Source organism: Myxine glutinosa, chromosome 1 (genome assembly GCF_964187855.1).
Source record: "Myxine glutinosa chromosome 1, kmMyxGlut1.1, whole genome shotgun sequence".
NCBI classification, from domain to species: Eukaryota; Metazoa; Chordata; class Myxini; order Myxiniformes; family Myxinidae; genus Myxine; species Myxine glutinosa.
Genome location: NC_136261.1, coordinates 24,557,851 through 24,581,689, shown reverse-complemented (window position 1 = coordinate 24,581,689; position 23,839 = coordinate 24,557,851). Strand labels below are relative to the sequence as shown.

At 46.5% G+C, this 23,839-nt stretch overlaps 2 protein-coding genes across 2 annotated transcripts in view; one reads left to right on the top strand and one right to left on the bottom strand.

Annotated features, from left to right (window-relative positions):
* Nucleotides 1-23,839, bottom strand: part of LOC144889489 (uncharacterized) — an 880,122-nt gene that overhangs the window by 663,221 nt on the left and 193,062 nt on the right. The window lies entirely within an intron of this gene.
* Nucleotides 12,794-23,839, top strand: part of LOC137416116 (carnitine O-palmitoyltransferase 2, mitochondrial-like) — a 1,201,140-nt gene continuing 1,190,094 nt past the window's right edge. Inside the window, exon 1 of the mRNA XM_078769788.1 lies at nucleotides 12,794-12,917. The gene's annotated coding sequence lies outside the window, so the exon portion shown is untranslated. The remainder of the gene's footprint in view (nucleotides 12,918-23,839) is intronic.

The following is a 23,839-nucleotide window of genomic DNA, read 5'->3' as shown; positions in this document are numbered from 1 at the left end:
GCCAACTGGCATGGTGACAATTGAAGTCACCACATATGAGGAAGAGAGAGTTGGGATGGGTAGATAGAAGTTGGTCCATATTATCAGACAGTGAGATGTAGATGGAGTCATCGCTGATTGGTGGACGGTACAACACACATATGAACAAAAGGTGGGAGCGAAGGGGAAGCCGTAGCCAAAGGTATTCCTGGGGGTGAGGTGGAGAGAGGGCAGTGGAGGGCGAGTGAGGAAGAGAGTTTTTTATAAAGATAGCAACCCCACCTCCAGGACGAGGCTCAGGTCTATCATACCGGAGGAGGGAGTAACCTGGGAGAGATACCAAGGCATCAGAGACATCATGAAGGAGGAAAGTTTCTGTTAAGCAGATCACATCTGGTTTGTCAGAAGCAACCTGTATGGAGAGGTCAGTCAAGTTATGAGTTATGAATGTATTCGATCAAAACTAGCTGGGCAGGTTGGGTGTGTGACAATGACTAATTGATTTGATTTTGGTTGACGTCCGGATGCAGATCAGGCCATTTCGTGGGATACAAAACGAACTGTTCAGCGTGGTGGAGGTACGCGCTCTTCCGAGTGCCGTTCCAGTTTGTTTCTGTTTTTACAGTTGAGGCTTGTGGACGAGTGAGAACACGAAATAAATCAGGGCTAAGAGAACAAAAATAACAGGATAAAGCCAGCAGATGTGCGATTGTGCGTGGGGGCACAAACAGGAGAGGGTTGAGGGACAAAATGGAGGAAGACTTGGAGAAATAAGATACATGGGGAAGTATGAGAAAAAGCAGATGACACACACGGTGAACATGATGGATACATCTTGAGATCATGGTGAACAGATTTCTTGAAGACCTGGAGGCAACAATGACACTGGAGAGACTGTGAAAGTTGGTTCCAGAGGTGGGGAAAAAGAGAAAAATGAGTGTTTGTGGGAAGTGATTTTGGATTTTGGGAAAAGGATGACTCCAGACTAAGTGCACCCTTCAGAAAACTTGGGGAGGGGGTTGGAGGTGGGAGGAGTCGGAGAGAGCACATACTGGGCAGAAGGTGCAAGATCTGAATGGAAATAGAAGAAAGGGAGACCACCAACTTTTCTGTGATGGGAAAGTTTTCAAAGATTTTGAAGGAATCTCATATAATTTGTGGAATAGTGGGAGATTCCATTGATTTGGAAGGCCTTATTTCCTCGGCGTCAAGTTGAGCAAGGTTTGGGGCAGCGCCTCCAGCCCAAAAGAGAGAGCAGTCATCCAACAAGCTGCAGACAAAGGCCTTGTAGGTAGTGGATAGGAGTTCAGGTGTGCCAAGGAACGATTTTGTTGATGGAGGTTTCAATGAATCATTGATCTTAAGAGACTGCACTTAAACTTTCTAAACGGTGTACATGTTTGCAGCAGGTGTATCGATTATAGGTGGGAATCCTACATTGTCTTGGGGCACTGTTACATCACTTCAAACAGAAATATTAACTCCGGTCCATCCACTAACTTCATGATGTTCAGCTGTGTGCAGACGGACTACCATCCACAAAGTTTATTTTACCATGCACCTTGCAGTACCTCAGTGGAAATTACTTCCACACATTTACATATGCAGGAAGCCCAAAACATTCACCTGTGTTTTATACAAGAAAGTTGGCAGCAGATATCAGTTCAAAACTTATTTGCCTTTATTTTAATTTCTGCAATACCATTTACTCTGAGAGGTACCTCGCCAGACTGACTTTCCTCCAGTCTATCGATGTAATCCCAAGCCACAATGGTGTTGACATACGGCTGGATGTTTTCTGGTAGTGGTTTTTATTATTTGATGTTGCAGCCATTTTTTGTTGGCACAAGGCAGCACGTTTATTTCATCGATTTGCAAATCAACAATTCCATGGCCACAGCGATTTTAACATTTGAATGGGCTCTACATTGTTTTTGGGGAATTTGACAGTATATGGCAGCAGGACGTACTTTGGAGGCTTTCGTTTGCTGTGACTTAAGCCGGACACAATGTCTTGTCCAAACCAATTCAGTAGTCATTGCATTCCCAGAGAATCTGCTTCATGTTGACAATCCATGCTACTGATCAATGGAGCAAGTAAAAATGTTCCGAATTGTGCAGGGATGCTTATACCACTTTCAAAGCTCGGACGGCTGAGGAGGCCAAGGCATGTTAGTCTCATGACTTTGTATAGATTTGCGAATATGCAAAGCAGCCTTTTCGACAACCTGGATGGGGTTAATTGGATGAGGTATTGGATAATTCATGCATGTCTCAAACTGTGCTTTGCAAGCTGGGATCTTGAGAAGTTTTCTGGGAGAACAACAAGTTGCCTCTTACCATCTTGTGAAACCTCAGTGGACTAAACCTTCAAATTCAGCCTCTAATTTTCTTCAAATATGCTTTTTGGTGGAATCCTTCACTTCCAGTACACCTCATGACTGCATGAATGACAGTGGCATACTAGTTAAATTAGTCATATTTACTAATTTCAGCTTATCCAACAAATCAGTTCTGATGTCATTAAAACACATCTCAAAGGCTTGGGATGCGAACCTGGTGTACTCTGAATCAGTGCTGTTCATCTATTTGGCCCGGTTGCATAAAACTCCCTCAACCTTAAGGAAAGATTTCCCTTAAGGTATGCTGTAATTCCTTAGCTAAGGATTTCCTCAAGTGTTGTTGCATAAACAACCCTTAAGGATAATGATTCCCTTAAAGCTAAGGAAATCCTTCGGCGCTGTTGCTATGCCAGAAAACCAATCAGTGATAAGAATAGACGTCCGAAAGCAAGAACACGTTATGAACATGCAATTTTAAATGACGCTTGTTATTTGTTGCATGGGGAATATGTGCTTGCGATGAAGGAGGAATAAAATTCATTTTTCCTCATAAAATCCAAGGAAAAACAACACATTTTCAATTAAGAAAGGTCAAAAAGAAAGCAATTACAAGCACAACTACAACCTAAAAGGGCGCAAGTCACAATCAAAATAAATAGCACCGCAAAGCGGGCATAACCCCTCAGCCCATGCATGGTGGAAACCAATTTCAAGATGGCTGCCGTGGCGTCCATATTGAAAATCGCAGCGCGCCCATTTTCGAAAGGAACCTTCCTCGACTCAACCTCAACACACACTGCAAAAAATAATTTAATCGGACAAGCCATTCTGCTCGAAATTCACTGAAACCAATTTCAAGATGGCTGCCGTGGTGGCCATATTGAAAATCGCAGCGGGCCCATGTACCTTCCTCTACTCAACCCAAACACACACTGCAAAAATGGATTTAATCGGACAAGCCGTTCTGCTCTAAATTGACGGAAACCAATTTCAAGATGGCTGCCATGGTGGCCATATTGAAAATCGCAGCGCGCCCATGAACCATCCTCGACTCAACCCCAACACACTCTGCAAAAATGGATTTAATCGGACAAGCCGTTCTGCTCTAAATTGACGGAAACCAATAACAAGATGGCTTTCGTTGCGGCCATATTGAAAATCGCAGCTCGCCCATTTTCGAAAGGAAACTTCCTTTACCCAACCTCAACACACACAGCAAAAATTAATTTAATCGGACAAGCCATTCTGCTCGAAATTGACGGAAACCAAAAGTTGGCGGACGCCTGGATGGCTGCCGTTTCGGCCATATTGAAAATCGCAGCGCGCCCATTTTCGAAAAGAACCTTCCTCTACTCAACCACAAATACACTGCAAAAATGGATTTAATCAGACAAGCCGTTCTCCTTCAAATTTACGGAAACCAAAAGTTGACGGACGCACGGACGCCCGTGACGACAATACCCCTTAGCCCAATTTGGGCTGAGGGGTGAAAACCACAAGTCAATAATCACAACCTGAAAAGCTTCGTCCCTCTTAACCTTTACGGTTACCCCATCTCCAATTTCATATTTGGACATGAACCATGGACCCAGCAGAATCACTCTCCGAGGAAAGGTAGAGAAGGAGAAAAGGGGAGGAGGGGGAGAATGAGTTTCGGGCTTAGGGTCGGCCCTTCCCTTACTTGGGCACCGTTGACGGATGGGTATCGACCCTGACATAGGTAGGAGTGTGGGGTGGAGGTGGAGGATGGTCAGTAGGTGTGGTGCAATGCAACCTCGTCCTCCTCCAGAGATCTCTCCGCAGCATGGGTCGCTCCCTCAGGGCAACAGGCAACGGACCCTCAGATGACAGGCAAGCGATCCTTCCTCCAGCCTTTCACCACTTGCACAGCGCTTCGTGCCCAGCACACATGGTCGCTCCCTCAGCCGTCATGGCAATGGTCTTTTCCTCAACACAACACGGTTTATCCAAAGACGGCAGCAAGGCGATTCTCCGAGTTCACAGCAGATCTCTGGCTCAATTCCAAGGTGGTGAAAGGCACCTGCATTCAGCCTTTATATTCACTTAAGCAGGGTGGAGCCTGGCCATGCACAAAGCATACCATTGGTGCACCTGCAGAAGCGCCACCCCTCACTCCATGTCGATCATCCGCGCTCGGGGACCCTCACCACCGAGCGCCCAGTTTCTCGCGTTTCCCACCAAGGTGAGCGCCAGTTATCTGAGATAGACCTTATCGTGTTCTTACTCCATCGGATCACACACAGCACACCGTTTCTCTGAATAGATTGACCTTTATTGGGAGCTCACACAAAACACATCAAGCTCAAGGAAATCAAAGAGCAAAGAGAGAAGAAGATCATCAATGCGACAAAAAGGCCCAACTGAGCATGCGCGGGATGGAGCCAGACGTCACGTCCTATGTACTAAACCAACAACAACCAACGCTGGCATGGCCACTTTCTTTCCTTGAAAAAATAATAACTTCACCAACTAATATTTCTCATTACCTCGTGCAAGTCAGCATGCACATGTGATATATCAAGATGTAGACAAAATGTACAATAATGGGAATACACACCAGCAACAATTCAATCAAACCATTAAATGCTGCATTGCCGGGACATCACAAAACTGAAAACCACAACAGTATTTGCACATGTGCCTGAAGACAGTAGACCAATGATGCCAGGTTAGAGGAAAAGTGCCATCATTAGATTGGCTGTCCTCATGTGCCGAGGGATTACACTGCCCAATTGACACATATGCAACCACTCATCCATCAAGAATGTCGTCATCCAAGTGTTTGGGTGTGAACGTAGACGTCCTGACATCCTGATAGGAGGCGACGCGGTTGCCGTGCTGTCAACACCATGGTGTTGGACCTGGGAATCACAGGGATGGGCAAGCATAGAGGGGAGAACCGCAGGAGGAGGACTTTGGGGCAGAACACGTTCAACTGGAGTTGAGAGAATGGGAAGTATGTGAGGTGGATTGGGGATAGCAATAGGTGGCCCATCCAAGTCGTCTTCATCACCGAGAGAATCATCACAGGAACCTCTGTGCGGATGCGGGATGGTACGTGTAGTCCACATGGGTACCATGTAACATTCAGATTGTCGTACATGATACGACGAGCATCAGAGTTGAGAGCCAGCAATCTTGCGGATGTCGCACCAGTTCCCGTCCACAGACACAACCAGGTAACGATCAAGTGTTCAAGACTTGGATCCATCTGAGTGCAAGTACACCAGGTCTCCAACATGAACTGTCGTAGTAGCAGAGCGTTTTGTTGATGGGGACTTGAATGTCTCGTGATAAGTATTGTTCCTAGTGTGGTGGGCATGCTGCTCTCGGATAAGGTTCTGATCCAAGATTGGAATCTGATGGTTAGTGAACTGGTCACTTGTCACATTGTGTCGACATTTCTCATGCAGACATACCGCAAGATCTGATACGTGAGTTTAATTGGGCAGTAGCCGTGGAAAGCTGACGAGGCGACACTGGACCTCCTGACGGGTCTTGGTGTAATAATTCAGCTTCTAATTCCTGAATGGCTTTCTCAAGCCCAGGGATTTTGTTGGGGTTTTTGACGCGACCAAGCTCAAGGGAGACGCGGTGATCTTGTAGGAACTTGTCATTAGTGAGAGCCTTGAATGCAGAGGCTTGATCAGTTCAGATGACAGCAGGTGGCCCCTCCATCGGATGAAGTTCACTGATGAGTTAGAGCAGGCTGTCACGTAGGGTGTCATGGCATTCGTCATAAATGAGAGAGGAACGATTGTAGGAAGTAATGCACTCATGCAAGACCAAGATCAATTGACGCCCACACTTTAGGAGACATATGCTGCAAAAGTCACGCGAGCTGTATCGGGAGGATCATTGGACGATTGAGGAATGGCATGCAGAGTGATTTTTCGCAGGAAAGCACAGTGGTGGCAACTGGTAGTTACATGGTTGATGGACATATCCATATCAAGGGCAAAGAAGTGGCAATGCATCACTTGCTTAAGTTAGTGGCAAGACGGGTGATCAAGCTTGATGTGGAGAGCTGTGACAAGGCTGTCCAGGACCAGGCAAGGAAAAACGATGCGTTCACGGGAAGGTAGGAAGGGGTCGTGATATCGGACAACCAATAACCCATCTTTTGAAATAGTGACTGATTTCAAGTACCTTTTCACGTCTTTAATATTGGTCAGCTTTTTCAATGGTCGGGTATGTTGTTTGAGATTGGCATGTGTTCTGCGTAAATCTACACACTCAGACTGTCTGGCTAGCCAGGCGGAATGGTTTGTAAACGGTAATTTGGAGTAACCGGTGATTATGTCTTGAACGGAGGAATGACGTACGACACAGTTTTCTGTCCGCTCTACAAATGAGCAAATTTGGCATTGGGGATTGTCACAATTGAGGGCATTCCAGCTGGCGAAATCTGAGGGTACATTAGCGGAGCCCGCGAGATGGTGGATTGATGCCTGGAACCAGCTGACTGTCGACAGAAAGGTTGAAACGAGGGGAGTAGCTGAAAACTCTCCTCGGCATAGCTTTTCAAAGGCTTGTACACATGGCTTACTATCGGTCAGCATGCAAGCTTTATGATTGGATTGAATGATGAATGGTCCAAAGTGTTTATTAGCCATAGTGATTGAGAGTGCTTACATTTCACAGGGAAGCCAGGTGACCTGGTGTCCTCGCAACTTGGCGCAAAAAAACCCCGGAAGTCGTTGGGTCCCATTGTGAGTGACCTACATCGTAGCTCCTATGCCATTCATCACTGATCCATCAGTGATAATCCACAATTGGTCTTCAGAGTGTGGAAGGATAATGGTTCTGTTTGAAGAAATGGCTTTTTGGCAGAGTGGAATGCTTCAATGAGGTCGGAGGTCCAAGCAATTTTCTCTGTGGTTGGGCGGCCAGCCACAGCATCATCTAATGGCGAGAGTAAGCTCGAACAGCCAGAGATAACGCGAGCTAGGACTTTGCAAGCTCCAATGAAGGATCGAAAGCCGGAGACCTTTTTGGGGGGCGGGGGGGGGGGGTGGTCACACATGGATAAAGTGGAGCTGCAATGAGGGTTGAATGTTATAGTCCATTGTTGCCACACCCACCCTAGGCTAATGATGGAAGATGGGCCAATGACAGTCTTGGATGCTGACAGATTGAAGCGTTTGGCTTTAAGTGCGTCAAGCAGTCATTTCCAGTTGAAGAACAGTTCATCACCGCTTGCTCCACCGCAATAGAGATCATCAACGAGTTTGGCTACAACACCCTCCTCCACTATGTCTCCAGGGACGTGACAAGTTAGTTCTTCTGGTGCCGTTTCGGAGCCAGGCATACCCAAGGCGGATCGGGCGTAGACTCTAGCACCATGAAATGGAGTCGCAATGCCGCAGTACTTCATTGACTCTTTAGAAAGTGGGATTTGATAAAAAAGCATTAGTCAAGTCAGTGGTGATAATGTGCATCCATCTACCGATTTTTCGAAGAGTGGAATCGACATTGGGCATCAAGGAAGGCTGGGGTTTGCTATATCGGCCAACATTGGCAAATGCTGTGACCAGTCGGAACCCGCCACTGGACTTTTTCACCAAGAAAGACGGGTTGAGGTACTCGACATTGAATCCTGCGTCTTCTGGTTTGACAAAGACACCCATATCTTCTAGTTCATCAAACTTGCTTTGTAGTTCTGCAAGGTTGCTGTGAGAATATAAAGGAAGGCGACCCATACGTTGAGGGGGCGGGACACACCATGTCAACTCCTGATTGGAATGGACCAGACGCACCATTGTATGCTTTGTGCCTGGGGTTGAAGACATCGTCATACTCTTGGAGAAGGGTCTGAAATTTACCGCGAATGTCAAGGGGAAGGGAATTGTCCGAATCGAGTGTGACACTGGCAGAGGAAAGGCTTAGGGCAGTTTTTTTTTTGTTTTGGGTTGAATCTTCGTGGTTGGGGATGGGGGGAGTGGGAGGGAGGGGGGGGGTACAAGTCTCACTGGTGAGGCTTAAAGGCATGAAGATGTGGTGGATTTGACAAAAGTGTTCATGTGATCGAACAATTTGAGGATCACCAGTTAAGTTGGCAATGGAGATCTTGCCAGATACGCTTGATACGAGACTTGGGGAAGGCCACATTTCGGTTGAAGGATGATGAGCCCAATAGCCATGGTGAGGTTCAAAGGCATATGTAGAATCAGACAAATTGTCAGGGAGGTTTAGCTATATGTACTCGCCGGGCCATACAGTTGTACTTCATGGAGGGGCACGTAACAAATGGGCACGGCGGACTGCATGGTGAGTGGGAGAGAAATCAGATGAACTGTATCGGTATGTGGACCTATCATTGAGGATGATGTGGCGTCTAGCCGGGTGAACAGAAATGTCATTCAGCTCCATGTAAGGTGTTCCTGCCAGGACATCAACGTCCAGGTTTTCAACAACAAGGCCTTTGAAGGTAAACTGTCAGTCGTCACAGGTCATGATAAAACTGACTTCACCAATCACTTTGAGTGGGGAACAGCCATCAGCCTGGTGAGCTGACTGAGAACTCTTTCTCATGGGTAGACCGAGACGTTTGGCAGTCGGTAGGCTTATCATGTTTCCAGTGGCTCCACAGTCAATTATGGCACGGATAGTGTGCTGACGGTAAAATGTGTCCAAGTAAGGTGATTGGCATTCTTGAATTCTATACGCAGGTATGGAGCACTTGTCAGAGTCATCTGGTGAGTCGATGGTGGGGTCTGCCACTTCATCATCATCATCAGAGGGGTTCACAATGTTGGATATCTGCCTTACCTTGGCCATATATTTTTCGAGCTTGTTTAGGGAGGTAGCTACACTTGCTGAGAAAATGGCAGTCCGCACGCCCCGATTGGTGACGTAATGGGCAGGTTCTTTGGGAGCGCTGAGAAGGTTTGTATCTTGATTTAGGAGTGGATGTTATAGGTGGAAAGACAGTTCTATTTTGACTTTTAGAAAGACAGGCGAGCATGACTGATATATCTTCACCGGACCGTATTTCATCTATCAAGGACGGTCGGGCCAGAGAGATTTCCGGTTTAATGGAAGCCAATGTATGAGAACGTAGTTCAGTACTATAACGTTGTTTGACTATTTTCGGTAGCGTCGGGTGGATTAGTTGAAACCAACTGAGGACGACGACATTTTCGAGGGATGGAGTTAGCTCCTCGTCATCTGCAGGAACTTCACCATGGTGTGAGATTCCTCCATCATGGCGTAACAGATTGTCGTCGATAAAAGCTGCCAAGCGCTGGTACAGGTCTTCTGGGCGTTCTTCTGGTTCTAAACGGATATTAGACAAATCTAGGAAATGTCCGTCGGTCGACTGATAACCGAAATGCAGGTGAATGGCTTGCCATATATGATCTTAGGACATAGAATCACGGACGATCGTGTTGCGTGCAATGACTGGGTAATAATTGGCTTTTTGACCAAGCATCAAATCCAATGTGTTGACTTTTAGCTGAGCTGTGCGGCGATTGCCTTGAATAATATCTTCACCATTGTCGGTGAAGTTCCGGAGAGGTGTTGTCCTCGTTTTATTGAGCCATTGTGAGCGAGTCACAAGAATAAGGAGCAAAACTGAGGTCTAGCGATAACGTGTAATGGAGATTTTGTTTCCTGTTTTCAAAATAATTAATCGTCTCCGATTCAGTTAGGCACCATTGTTTGGGAGCCCGATGTGAGTTTGCCATTGTCGGAAGTGAAGATACAAACGTTATTCACAGAAACCGTGTCGACGGCTGTGTTACTCAGGTCGTAAGAGCCCAGGTGGTCCGTCACAGATGGTGAAGAAACAGAAGCACGAGGCCTTCGGCTGCAGCACATTTCGTCGGCTGAAAGGCTGGAACGTCGAGTCGGAATCGCTGCCACCACACCAGTTAGCTGAGAGAGACCTCATCGTGTTCTCACTCTATCGGATCACATACAGCACACCGTTTCTGTGAATAGATTGAGCTTTATTGGGAGTTCACGCAAAACACATCAAGCTCAAGGAAATCAAAGAGCGAAGAGGAAGAAAATCATCAATGCGCCAAAAAGACACAACCGAGCATGTGCGGGACAGTGCCAGACGACGTCACGTCCTATGTACAAAATCAACAACAACCAATACTGGCGGAGTTAAAGCTGAGAGGATGTGGCTGCTTTAATGTGTCGTGTTCGTGTTTAATGAATGCGGTGTTTGTGTGCAATAAATGTGTTGGGATGGAGGTAATTCGGCAGCACCTCAAAAAACCATAATATCAACCATAATACCATAAAACCATTATATCAACACCAAAATCATCCAAATCGGCTCAATAGTTACTGACATATGACACTTAGCGTTTTCATGGATGTGGATGGCAGCCATCTTGGAAATATGCTGATGAGGACCCCGTGGGACTTTTTTCCCCGCTGGCAATAGCAAAACTCTTTAAGTAGATGTCCTGGGGTGCTAAAAATCATTTTAGAATTTACTTTTAGAGGGGGTGCATGTGAACCTATATCTACTGCCAAACTAAATATTAATACGAACAAGAAAGCATCTGAATAATATAAGGGTGGACCAGAGACCCTGGGCACATTTTGAAGAATGATACCGGCAACAAACAACTAAATTCATTGAATTTTTCACATCTGCTGATGCAAGAATTTCTCGATTTATCGATGATACTGTAGCGGTTACCTTATTCACATGTTGCGGTTAACTTATCCGCATGTGATGGTTACCAATACCATATGTTTGGTCTAATTCACGCACACGGGCTTTTGGTTGTGTGGTCGTGACGCACGCGCGGCTGTTGGAGCCACGCCCTCCGAAGAGGGTTTTTGGTTTTATATAAGCCGTTACGACTTCCGTTCGCGAGCAGTTGCTGGAGATTTCTGTACAATAAACAAGCTTTGTACCCAACGAAATGGCCTCTTCTTCTCGACTTCGGCAACTCCTAAACTGGTGACCTCGGTCGCCCCCGAACGTATTCGGGGGCTGCAAATGAACACGGCAGTATTGCGACCGCAATTTCTTCCACAAGACATAAACTCGAACTGCCGGAGTTTTAGCAACGACGAGTGGCCATGTGGTTCGCGCACCGCGCTCGGTTCCTCCTCAACGACTAGAGGGTGGAGCCTGCTCCGGGACCCTCCGAAGGAACGCCGTTACGAGGCGTTGGCGGCATGGCTACTTCGTCGCCTTCGCGCACACTGCTGCTCGTACCCTCCGCGCACACAGGCCGAGTACTGCTGCTCGTAACCTTCGCGCACTGGAGCCTCGTTACCTTCGTGCGCACTGGAGCCTCGTTGCCTTCGCGCGCACTGCTGCCCGCCGCTCCCGCAACTCCTACTGCTGCAACTACAACTTCTACCGCTGCTCGCCACTCCTGCACCTCCTACTGCTGCAACTACAACTGCTACCGCGGCTCGCCACTCGCGCCACTACGACTCCTACTCTACATCCTCGGGAGGCCCGCGAGGAACCTCGGCAGCCTCCCCCGAGGCCTTGACCAGCTCCTTGGTTGGCTCAACCGCTTTTCGCGTGCACCGCTCGAGCCTTCTCGGCACTGCACCCGCGAACTGCAACCTCGGGAGGCCCGCGAGGAACCTCGGCAGCCTCCCCCGAGGACATGACCGGCCCCTCGGTCGGCTCAACCCCACGGCTGCGTTTTTTCGTGCGTACCGAGGCCGGGCCCTGCTCGAGCCTTCTCGGCACTGCTGAGCGCGCCTGCAAACTACGTACACGCCCGTGGCGTGCCTTCTGGGGGGGCGCATGTAGCGGTTACCTTATTCACATGTCGCGGTTAACTTATAAGCATGTGACGGTTACCAATACCTTTGTTTGGTCTAATTCACGCGCACGGGCTTTTGGTTGTGTGGTCGTGACGCACGCGTGGCTGTTGGAGCCACGCCCTCCGAAGAAGGTTTTTGGTTTTATATAAGCCGTTACGACTTCCGTTCGCGAGCAGTTGTTGGAGATTTCTGTACAATAAACAAGCTTTGTACCCAACAAAATGGCCTCTTCTTCTCGACTTCGGCAACTCCTAAAATACTTTCAAACAGATTGCTTTCCTTTTATTGACTTGGTGTGCTGAGTCCAAATGGTCACTATGTACTTCAATTGATCAAAAACTTTATGCATACATATGACAAAATTCGTTACATCACATATTGGTTAAATTGGGACTCCACTGTGTTGGTGGAGATGTTTAATAAATCTCACTGCAGGTCTCCATCGTGTGACAAGTCCAGTTTGTTTGTTATGCCCTCTCAAACATTTTTAAACTTTACCAGTTTACCTGCCTTTCATTTGCACCTTCCAGGGATGCGGTGTCAGTCCAGACAGTATTGTGCAGTTAGCTCTACAACTGGCATTCACCCGCATGTATGGACACCATGCTGTAATAGTCGAATCTTGCAGCACAGGCACCTTCCTACACGGCCGCACAGAGAGGTTTATAACAGCCACGACTGAGGCTCTTGAATGTTGCAAGGCTTTCTGTGTGGATTCTCCAAGACATGGCTCGCATCGCATTACACTTCTGCGCCAGTTGATTGAAGCAACCTCCGAGGAGCACAAGCAACTCATCTCAGAAGCTGCCACAGGTATACCATTTATTGCATCTTCAATCGAAAAATAGAGATTATAAACACATGAAAGCTTGCACAGGAGGTAATTATCTTACCTGGGATACACAGTAGATACTACAAGTAGGACGGACCAAATGTACTTTTTACGGCATAGCCCGTAGGGTTTGTCTGTCCGTATGTATGTATGTATGTATGTATGTATGTATGTATGCATGTCCCTCACAAACACACACCAATCAGAGCTGAATATCTGGTCACATGGCAGGTGATTGGTGATCTCATTAAAGGCGCATGACATCTGACTCCACACACCGCCATTTTGATTCCTATGCCGTTCAGGCCAAACATATCATTGAACCTGTAATATCACAATCACCATGATCCACCTTTACATTTTTCATTCAGTGTGAAACACAAACAAACCGATTGTTAAAATGACCATCAAATATCGAAGGAATAGGCGTTACGGTTCTTCCAACGACAGTACATATCAGCCTTAGGCTTCATGCCTCACTTTCAGGGCGCTTCGGACAAATTAGCCCAGGTTTCTTAATACAGTACGATCATTTTCAAAATAATAATCATAACGTTAATAATAATATAATAAATATAATCGTAGCACTGTAATCCCTTTGTCGTGACTGCAAAGTTACAATATTGAAGCGGTGTATGGTTGGTTCATAGTTGACTCGAAACATATTGAATAAACCAGTGTCTCAATGCAATCTCTTCACTTCCATGGTGACAGATAGTTTAGAGACTTCGAATACTTCAAAATATTTTCATACTTTCATTTACGAACTGGTGGCTTGCCATATATTGATTAAGAAAATATTTTATGATAATCTTTTATTGATATTAATTATACAATTAATCAATCAATTAGCATACACCTCTCCCTCCCAATGCAGCCTCTATGAGGCGCACTGCGGTATTGCCGGGCGCCTGAGGCACCCCGGCAATGCCGCGCTGTAGGATATTTAATTATTTGGCATGGGGGCGGTGTACTTTGAATGTATCTGGACTTGTTTTCTTGCTTTCCTGTTTGTTTGTTTGTGTGTCTGGGCGATATCTCAGCCATCCTTTGAGCTAGGAAGCTGAAATTTCGGCTCAATAGTGAGCAAGTCCTTTGGCAAAAACTGTATTTTTTGTTTTTTGATTAATAATTAATTGAGGAGTTATTTAATTATTAGCGATTAATGAAGTACTTATTTAAATAATCAAATTTCCTTTCTCTTCTGACCATTAACTCAGGCACCTTTTGAGTTCGGAAGGTGATATTTGGACATGCCAATGACCAGGTGATTTGGCTGCAAAAGCTATTTTTGATTTATTAATTAATCAATTAATCGATTAATTATTTAATTATTTGATTAATGACAAAAACTTTTCTTTCCTTTTTTTTTAGTTACATGATCCTGATGAAATGGTGGTGGTTTATGTGTTCTCTGACCGAAATGATTAATACTTTAATTTTTTCATGATTATTATTTATTTATTTTCATTATTAATCATTTTTTTATTTTCTTTCTCATTTGGCCAATATCTCAGGCACCTTTTGAGCGAGGAAGCTAATATTTGGACATGACAGTGACCAAGTGATGTGGCTATCAAGGATATTTTTGATTTATTCCTTAATCATTTAATCGATTAATTATATTTATTGATTAATCAATTAATTATTTAATTTCCTATTGATGACTAATTTAATTAAATTTCTAAAAGATACATCTTCGGATGAAGCACTCGTGGTTTAGTTATGCTATTAGCCAATTGATGAAGAAAATATTTTGTGATAATCTTTTATCGATTTTAATTTTACAATTAATCAATCAATTATTGTACACCTCTCCCTCCCAATGCACTCTCCATGAGCTGCACTGCGGTATTGCCGGGCGCCGGAGGATATTTAATTATTTGGCATGGGGGCGGTGTACTTTGAATGTATCTGTACTTGTTATCACCCTTTGATATTGACAGGATGTGACCTTAAGATTCGCCTTGAATGAAAGATGTGCAGTTGTATTGATCAGACTATAAATGTAAGACAATACATAATGAATTCCAGATCAGCAGATAATGAGGCAGCTATCTGCCAGAGCCCACAGCGAAACCCTCTGCGGTCCACTGTTTGTGGAAGTAACGTGGCCTATATGTCCCATGCAAAATAGTCGACGGTGCCTCAGGCAGGGTGACCACCACCTTTTTTTTTTTTTTTTTTTTGTATACTGAATCGAGGCTCGTGAAAGAGCTAACATTTATTTCACAAACAAATCAACCAGACAAACAAAATATACAAAATATACAAAATAAACAAAAAACAAAAAAAACAAAATATACAAAAATATACAAAATATACAAAATATACAAAAATATAAAAAATATATACAAAAATATACAAAATATACAACATTTGAGAGCAGGGATAAGTGTGGGAGGGAGAGGGCTTGGGGGCAGGAGGCGTGGGAGGGGGGGGGGGGGGGGGGGGAGAGGAATCAAACACATGGGGACCGAAATTAGCGGGGGTAGAAAAGATCAAGGTTTTGGATGGGGGAGGATAAGAGATGGTGGTGAACAGCTGTTTTAAAGACCTGGAGGGTGGAGTGGGATTGAAGAGAGTGAGGGAGTTTGTTCCAGAGGCGGGCGAAAAGAGGAATGAAGGAGTGAAGGTGAGCAGAAAGTCTTGATTTTGGCAGTTTAACCATAAGAGGGTTGCAGGCAGATCTTGTGCGACCTGCAGGAATATTTGGGGGACAGAGCCCAGAGAGGGCTGGGGGGGCAAGGCCAGAGAGGAGTCGGTAGAAGACGGAAAGACCACCAACTTGCCTGCGGTGAGTGAGTGAAAGGCCCTTGGAGTTAGCTTCATCGCGGGAGATTCCAATGAATCTGAACGCTTTGGCCTCAACAGCGTGAAGACGGGCCAGGTGCGAGGCAGGAGCACCAGACCAGAGGGGAGAGCAGTATTCCATAGAGCTGCGGATGAAAGCCTTGTATGTGGTGAGGAGCTCAGGTGTGCCAAGGAAGGACTTCACACGATGGAGGATGCCCAGTCGGCGACTGGCTTTGGAGGCCAGATTTGAAATGTGGTTTTCCCAGGAAAGATCATGCCAAATAGTGAGACCCAAAAGCTTGAGTGACAGAACTTCGTGGAGAGGATTATTCAGAAAGTGGATGGGAGGGTTTTCCAGTCGGTCTTTTCGGAGAGACATCGTAAGAGTGTGAGATTTATCAGGATTGAAAGACATGTTCCATTTGTTTGCCCAGTCTGATTTTGTCCAGGTCTGCAGAGAGTGAGGAGGCTGCAGACTGCCGATCTGAGGGATGAGGAATGGAGCGACAGAGAGTAGAGTCGTCAGCAAAGAGATAGAGAGGATTTTCAAGAGAGTCAGAGAGATCATTGATGAAGACCAGAAAAAGCACAGGGCCCAGAACACTACCTTGGGGAACTCCAGCCTGAACAGGAAGAGGAGATGAGAGAAACCCATTCAGGGCCACACGTTGACGACGACCAGAGAGGAAGTCCGCCAGCCATGCGTGGAGATTTCCATGGATACCAAAGGAGGAGAGTTTGGTGAGCAGAGCAGGGTGCCTAAGAAAATTTCTTGCATAAGAAAATTAAAGTGTGAGGGTTTTTTTGTTCACACACCATACTAACAGTGGAGAAAGGGACAAAATGGAGGAAGACGAGGCGAAATAAGGGATGTGGGGAAGAATGAGAGTTTGGGAGGAACAAATTGAGTGGAAAAGATGGATACAGCCACATACTCTCAAGAAGGAAAACGAGAAACTTGGATGGAGGTGGCTTGTGGAGCGTTAACGAGGGAAGAAAGATCAGCATTTTGGATTAGAATGATCTGAGATGGTGGTGAACATCAGTCTTGAAGACTTGTTGGGATGAATGAAATTGAAGAGACTGTGGAAGTTAGTTCTACAAGCGGGAAAAAAAGAGGAATGAATGAGTGGATGTGAGCAACGATTCGGGATTTTGGGAGCTTTTGGGTGTTAATGGGAGATTTTAGGCTTTATCCGAATAAACTGCATTGGTGCGCAATCCAGTGCTTCAGTGAGATATCATGCAAGGGAACTTGTAAGAGGGCGTTGTCTGCACCATTAAAAACCAATTTGACCATTTAGTGGAAGATGGACCAGATCCGCTCGATATTCTGAAGGATGCTTTGGGCCAAGAAGGGATACAAATCAGTGGGTGCATTTTCCACTCTTTGGCTTGGTTTCGGAAGGAGAAAAGACAATTTCTTTTATTTCTTTCCTGATCTTCCTTGAGGGAGAATGATGTCACAAAGAAGATGATGTGAAGATGTGAAGAGGACACAAGGACTCAGGACCGTGTGGTGAGCTTGATTCTCGTTCCCGAGTGAGGGAAAATGAGGTGAGGATCGACTGAGGGAAGATAGGACAGATGGGAAAAATATGGAGGAATGTAATGTTGACTCATCAGCATGCGAGTGCATTTGGTTATTTGTAGAAAAAAGAGGTCATTGATAAAAAGAAGGAAGAGTGTTGGCGACAGGACATAACCCTGAGGGAAACCACTGTTGATAGGGAAGGAGGGAGATATTGAACCATCAACAATTATGGAGATAGAGCTGTTGGAGAGAAAGCTCGAGAGTGAGAAGAGTGAAGGAGGAAAGCCAAAAGATGAAAGCTTGGATATCAGACCCCAATGCATCCTAGTACATGCACAACACCTTGACAGAGTTAGAAAGACAGAGAGAGAAGAGACAGAAACAAGAGGGAACCGTGCTGCCCTGATGAATCCGGGCAGCAGAGAAGAATGGGGAAGCTTTGGCCCAAGACTTGTGTTGGAGGATACAACCACCGCAAAGAGGTGTCCCCCATAGTTGTTGCTGTTGTCGTGGCTGTGGTTGTCGTTATTTGTGTGTTCCTTTTGTGTACTTTTATATGTTTTTTGTTACTTTGAGAAGTATAACTATATATAATTTTGTGTGCTCCTTCCTTGTAAATCCCACATTATTGTTTACTTTGAAGGGTTCCTACTTGCTGTGTCTGTTGGTTTGGGGAACCACGTGATGGGGGGTTAATGGAGGAAGGGTGTGCATGCGCAGAAGAGAGAGAATGCCTAATAAAGAAAAGTCTCTTGATTCTTGTTCCTGTTGCTCTTTACTGAATCTACGGACACAACAACTGGCGACAAGGTAAACATTTCTGGCGAACAATGACGGCGGTAGGCTCATTGGAGATTTTCGATGGCGACAACTTTGAAGCATACAAAGAACACTTGGAAGTCTATTTCATGGCGAACGACATCGGAAAAGTCGAGGTGGGCGCCATTGCTACCCTGATCCAAGCAGCCGACAGGAAGAAGGTGGCTACCATTATCTCATTGATCGGTAAGAGTAAGTACACTACTTTGAAAGACTTGTGTCTCTCGAAAATACCTTCTGCTAAAACGTACAAGCAGTTGTGTGAAATGATACGAAATCATTTCAAGCCGCGAGTATTAGAAGTGGCGGAAACTTATCGTTTTCACCGGACGTACCAGAGTGAAAACCAGAATGTCATGGACTATGCAAACAAGCTAAAATGTTTGGCCGTCACTTGTAATTTTGGAAACCACCTCCCACGTGCTTTACGTGACCAGTTTGTTGGAAGTGTATACAGCCAGTCCATCAGGAAAAAGTTACTTTCCGAGGACAGAACATTCGAACAAGCTTTGGCTGTGACTGTGGCTGAGGAAACAGCTGAAAAGGAAGTAAAACAATTCAACTATGGAGAGCCAGGGGTGTCGGGCTCTATGGGTTTTACAATGAGTATAAAAAAACAAAACGATTCACATCATGGTCCTCGTTTCAAGGATCGGTCAGAAAAAACGACCCTACCGTTTCCAAAGGAAAAACGTTGCTACAGATGTGGCTCTACGGAACATCTGGCTGATACATGCAAACATGCTCGTACCATCTGCGGATACTGCCGACGTGAGGGCCATTTGGTTAAGGTGTGTTTGAAGAAACAGCAAAATGCAAAACGTCTTTTGAAACAAACCAATCATGTTGTGGTTTCAAGCAATGAGTCGGAGGACGAGCTGGATACGGTTCATTTAATGCATGTTAACTCTACATCTGTTTCAAAAAAACACGACTCCTCACTACCAACTCGAAATCTCCATCGGCTGAACAGAGATTCCGATGGAAATTGATATGGGAAGTTCAGTTACTCCACTAAACAGTCGTGATTTTCAACGTTTGTCCGGTGACATCAATACTTTGAAACCAATGACAATATTACTGAAGAGCTACATGGGTGATGTCATCAAATGCTTTGGTGAGAAATAAATGTGTGTTCAAATTGGGGAGCAACGTCGTTTTGTTACAGTGCGTGTGGTCGATGGTGCAGGACCTGAATTACTGGGAAGAGATATTATTTCAAAATTTTCCCTTCCATGGAAAAATATTTTCAATGTTGCCGTTCCCATAACCACTGATGACAACGTGAAGCAATACCCCAAGTTGTTTGAAAACAATGCATTGGGAAGGTTGAGAGGGGTTTTGGACACCAGGCTTTGGACAAGCTTGAAAAGAATGGGGTAATTGAGAAAGTTCGGTACTCAGAATGGGCCTCACCCATTGTGCCGGTCATTAAACCAGATGGCCAGTTGCGGATTTGTGGTGATTATTCGGGCACCATAAACAAATTTTCCGAGATGGAACAATACCCAGTACCGATGCTGGAAGAACTGACACAAACTAGTTGGTGGGAAGAAGTATACGAAGCTTAATTTGTCCCAAGCTTACCACCAATTAGAGTTGGCCCCTGGGAGCAGAAAGTATACTACGGTAAATACACAATGAGGCCTGTACCAGCACTGAAGGCTTTCATTTGGGGTAAACACAGCCGTTCCAGTTTTTCAACGTACCATGGAGAATTTGTTAAAAGACCTTCCCGGGTGCTGCGTGTACATTGATGATATCCTGGTGACAGGAGATAGTGTTGACAACCATTTTAAAAACCTTCACAGGGTTTTGAAAAGGCTGGAGGAAAACGGAATTACATTAAAACATGACAAGTTCCACCTCATGCTGGACGAAATTGAGTATGTTGGATTTGTTATTTCGGCTACGGGGGCATTCCCGACAAAACAGAAGCTTAAAGCTATCCAACAGGCAGGGGTTCCCGAAAACGTGGGTGAATTACAGGCATTCATTGCCCTCGCAAATTTCCTTTGTCGTTTTGTTCCAGATTTTGCCGAAATCATGTCTCCATTGCACAAGCGACTAAAAAAGGAGGTGAAATGGAAATGGGGAAAGGCTGAGGGTAACTTATTTGAAAAAATTAAAGCTGCTTTGTGCTCCAGTCACGTACTATGTCATTACAACCCTCATACCTGCTTGGTCCTTCAGGCGGACACATTCTCCGTGGGTGTAGGGGCAGTCCTACTTCAACCCAGTGCAGAGGATGAGTTAGAGCCGGTGGCCTACGCATCGAGAACTCTGAATGACTTGGAAAAAAATTACTACCAGATTGAGAAGGAGTCTTTAGGAATAGTTTTAGGAGTGACAAAGTGTTGGCAGTACCTCCTGGGGAGACATTTCACGCTAATGACAGATCATAACCCTCTGATAACTCTGTGACACGAGCACAAACCTGTGTCACAGTTAGCGCCAGCAAGGATAAAGAGATGGTCCTTAATGTTGGCAGCTTATGACTACACCATAGGTTTATGTGAAACATCACAATCATCACAGTCAAGGAAAACGTTTATGTGGATTTCCTCTCATGAAACCCCGTACTGGGTCATCCTACAATGCCTGAACGAATGACTGTGGGGGTACTTCTGGTGAAAAATGATGAAATTGTGAATGCCGCTGTCGTCATGGCTGAAACAAAGGACCCAGTTCTCTGCAAGGTACTTAATTTCACAAAACATGGTTGGAATGAGAATCTGGAGGAGGTGATTCGGCCCTATCACAACAAAAGGCTGGAACGTTCTGTGGAAGACGATATTGTCCTCTGGAACTCTCGGGTGGTTATTCCCACATCGCTTCGGCAGATTCTACTCACTGATTTACATGCTGAACATTCAGGCATGGTAAAAATGAAACAAATGGCCTAGAGATACCTGTGGTGGCCAAATATCGACAAGGACATTGAAAGCACCATGAAATTGTGTGTCATGTGTCAGGAGAATGTGAAGGCTCTGCCCGGGAGCCAGCTCGCATCATGGTCTTGGCCTGCCAGTCCCTGGAAACGACTTCATCTCGACCTGGCGGGCCCTTTTAAAGGGAAAATGTTTTTGGATTTGGTAGACGCTTATTCAAAGTACTGAGAAGTAATTCCCTTGGTGAACACTACAGCCACGACCATTATTCAAAGCCTCCGACATGTTTTCAGTGTTTTTGGTCTGCCGAACACCTTGTGACTGATAACGGCAGCCAATTTACCATCGTCAAGTTCAAAGAGTTTCTTATGACAAATTACATTAAACATACCCTGACTGCCCCAGGACACCCTGCTACGAATGGTTTGGCAGAATGTTATGTCGGTCATTTTAAGGAGAAAATGAAAAATATTGGAGATATCCGAGAGTTGTCACAAACCTAACTGGACAGATTCCTGTTGACATACAGGGCCACGCCTGCCTCGTTTGGGAAATCACCTTCAGAACTGTTAATGAACAGACAACCAAGAATGAGGCTCAGTTCTCTTGGAGCTAACCAAACCAAACAACAAGTGAAGGTGTTCCAAGAGAACCTCGGACATGTCCCAAAGTTCAGCAAGGCCAACTCGTGTTTGTGCAAAATTTTGGAAAAGGTCTGGGTTCCTGGGACTATCTTTCGGGTCATTAGCCCAATAAATTATGATGTGCGAGTGAACAGGTTGGTGTGGAAGAGACATGAAGAACAACTACGTGCCCGGAATGTGACCACCCCTTCATGTTTACAACCCGGTGGTGAAATGGGGGGCCCCAACCAATTCCCAGTCTCGCTTTCTGGACCCTTGTCTCCAACTGGTCTTGTTGGGAGGGGGAGTCAGGAAATGTCTATTCCATTTACACCACCTGTTGAACGAGCTGCTCTTCCCGATCAGCATTTTGATGACTCGATTTTCTCTCCACGGGTTGATCAATTTGGGAACCCAGAACCGGTTGTGGATGAACCCGTGCCTTCCCCATCATCTGGTCAACTACCTCATTGGGTTGGCGTGTCCAGAAGATTTGCGGTGCGAGAAAGGAAGAAAACGCAAAGACTACTTAAACAATGCCGAGTCTGTGTACTTGCCTACCACCTGGTTTTTATGAGATATTTGTTTTTTGACCCCTCCAGTCTAACATTTGTGAAACTGAGTTAATTGTAGGTTGGTTAATGAAATGATGAACAGCTTGATGTGATTGTGTTATCTGGTTTTTATGATTGGCGAGTACAGTAATCTTAATGATTAACTACCTATTTGTTGTGATATTTAAAGAGGAGGGCAGTTGCTGTGTCTGTTGGTTCGGGGAACCACGTGATGGGGGGTTAATGGAGGAAGGGTGCGCAGGTGCAGAAGGGAGAGAATGCCGAATAAAGAAAAGCCTCTTGATTCTCGTTCCTGTTGCTATTTACTGAATCTACGTACACTACACCACTGTCGTAAAATAATAAAAATAGGGGAAATATCTTTGGGTGCTCACCAGTTAGAATAAAGCAGTATACGACACAGACAAAAGGTATTTTAAACAGTATTATAGTATTTTAAACTACTTTCAATGGTTGCTGGAAGACAGGGCAGCATGTACAATCATATTAATGTGGTGCTGGGAACACATGTTAAACAAAGGTAGGCCACAACGCTTTAGGTTAAGTCGAGCTCTTTATTCATTGCTCACTCGTCAGCACTGCCGTGCTCGGGGCTGCGAGCCCGCGTGTATATCTGGAGGCCACACCTCACCTGGGGCGTGGCCGACGCCCACTGGTGCGCGGAATTATGTCACTGCGCCAGCGGGCCATCGTGTCCGCCACACGCGCCCCCCCAGAATTCCCGCGCACCTGAAGGGTCAGTTTGCGGGGCAACCGGATGACCCGGCCAAAGCGCCCTCTGGCGGCTGGCGGAATCCGGGATGCCGGGATGCCATCTGGGATGCCTCTGGCGGCATCTGGGATGGGTGCAGGGCAGGGGGGTGGCGTGACGGCGGGGTAGAGCGGTGGCGGGGGTCCACCAGCCGGGGGGCGGCCCCAACGCGGGGGCAGAGCCACTGGCGGGGGGTGGTCCAAGTCGAGGTGGGCCGGCTTGAGGCGGTCCACGGAGACGCGGTCCGGAGTACCGCCGATGTCCAGGGTGAAATGCTTCACACCCGGTCTCCTGCACGCGGAAGGGCCCGTCGTATGGAAGCCGCAGCGGTGTCCGGTGGGCGTCGTGGCGGATGAACACGTACTCCGCCGTGCGAAGCTCCGGGCGATGTGCATTGGCGGGCAACCGTGGTGCGCCGTCGGCACCGGGGCGAACCTCCGGGCGATCTCCTGCAGGGCGGAGCGCTGCTGCGCCGTGGACCATGGTGCCGTGGAGTCGGGGAGGAACTCGCCCGGCACCTGCAGCGGTTGTCCGAAGACCAACTCCGCCACGGATGCGCGCAGGTCGTCCTTGGGCGCCGTCCTGAGGCCCAGCAGGACCCAGGGGAGCCTGTCGACCCAGCCGCCGTCGCGGAGGCTGGCCCGGAGCACGGCCTTCGTGGTGCGATGGAAGCGCTCGCACAGGCCGTTGGCCTGGGGGGTGGTAGGCCGTGGTGCGGTGCAGCTGGACGCCGAGCCCCCGCGCAACCGCCCCCCAGAGCTCCGAGGTTAACTGGGGGCCGCGGTCGGACGAGATGTCCGAGGGGGCGCCGAACCGGGCAACCCAAGTGGCGATGAACGCCTGCGCGACGTCCGCCGCCGTCGTTGCTGCCAAAGGCACGGCCTCCGGCCACCGGGTGGTGCGGTCCACCATGG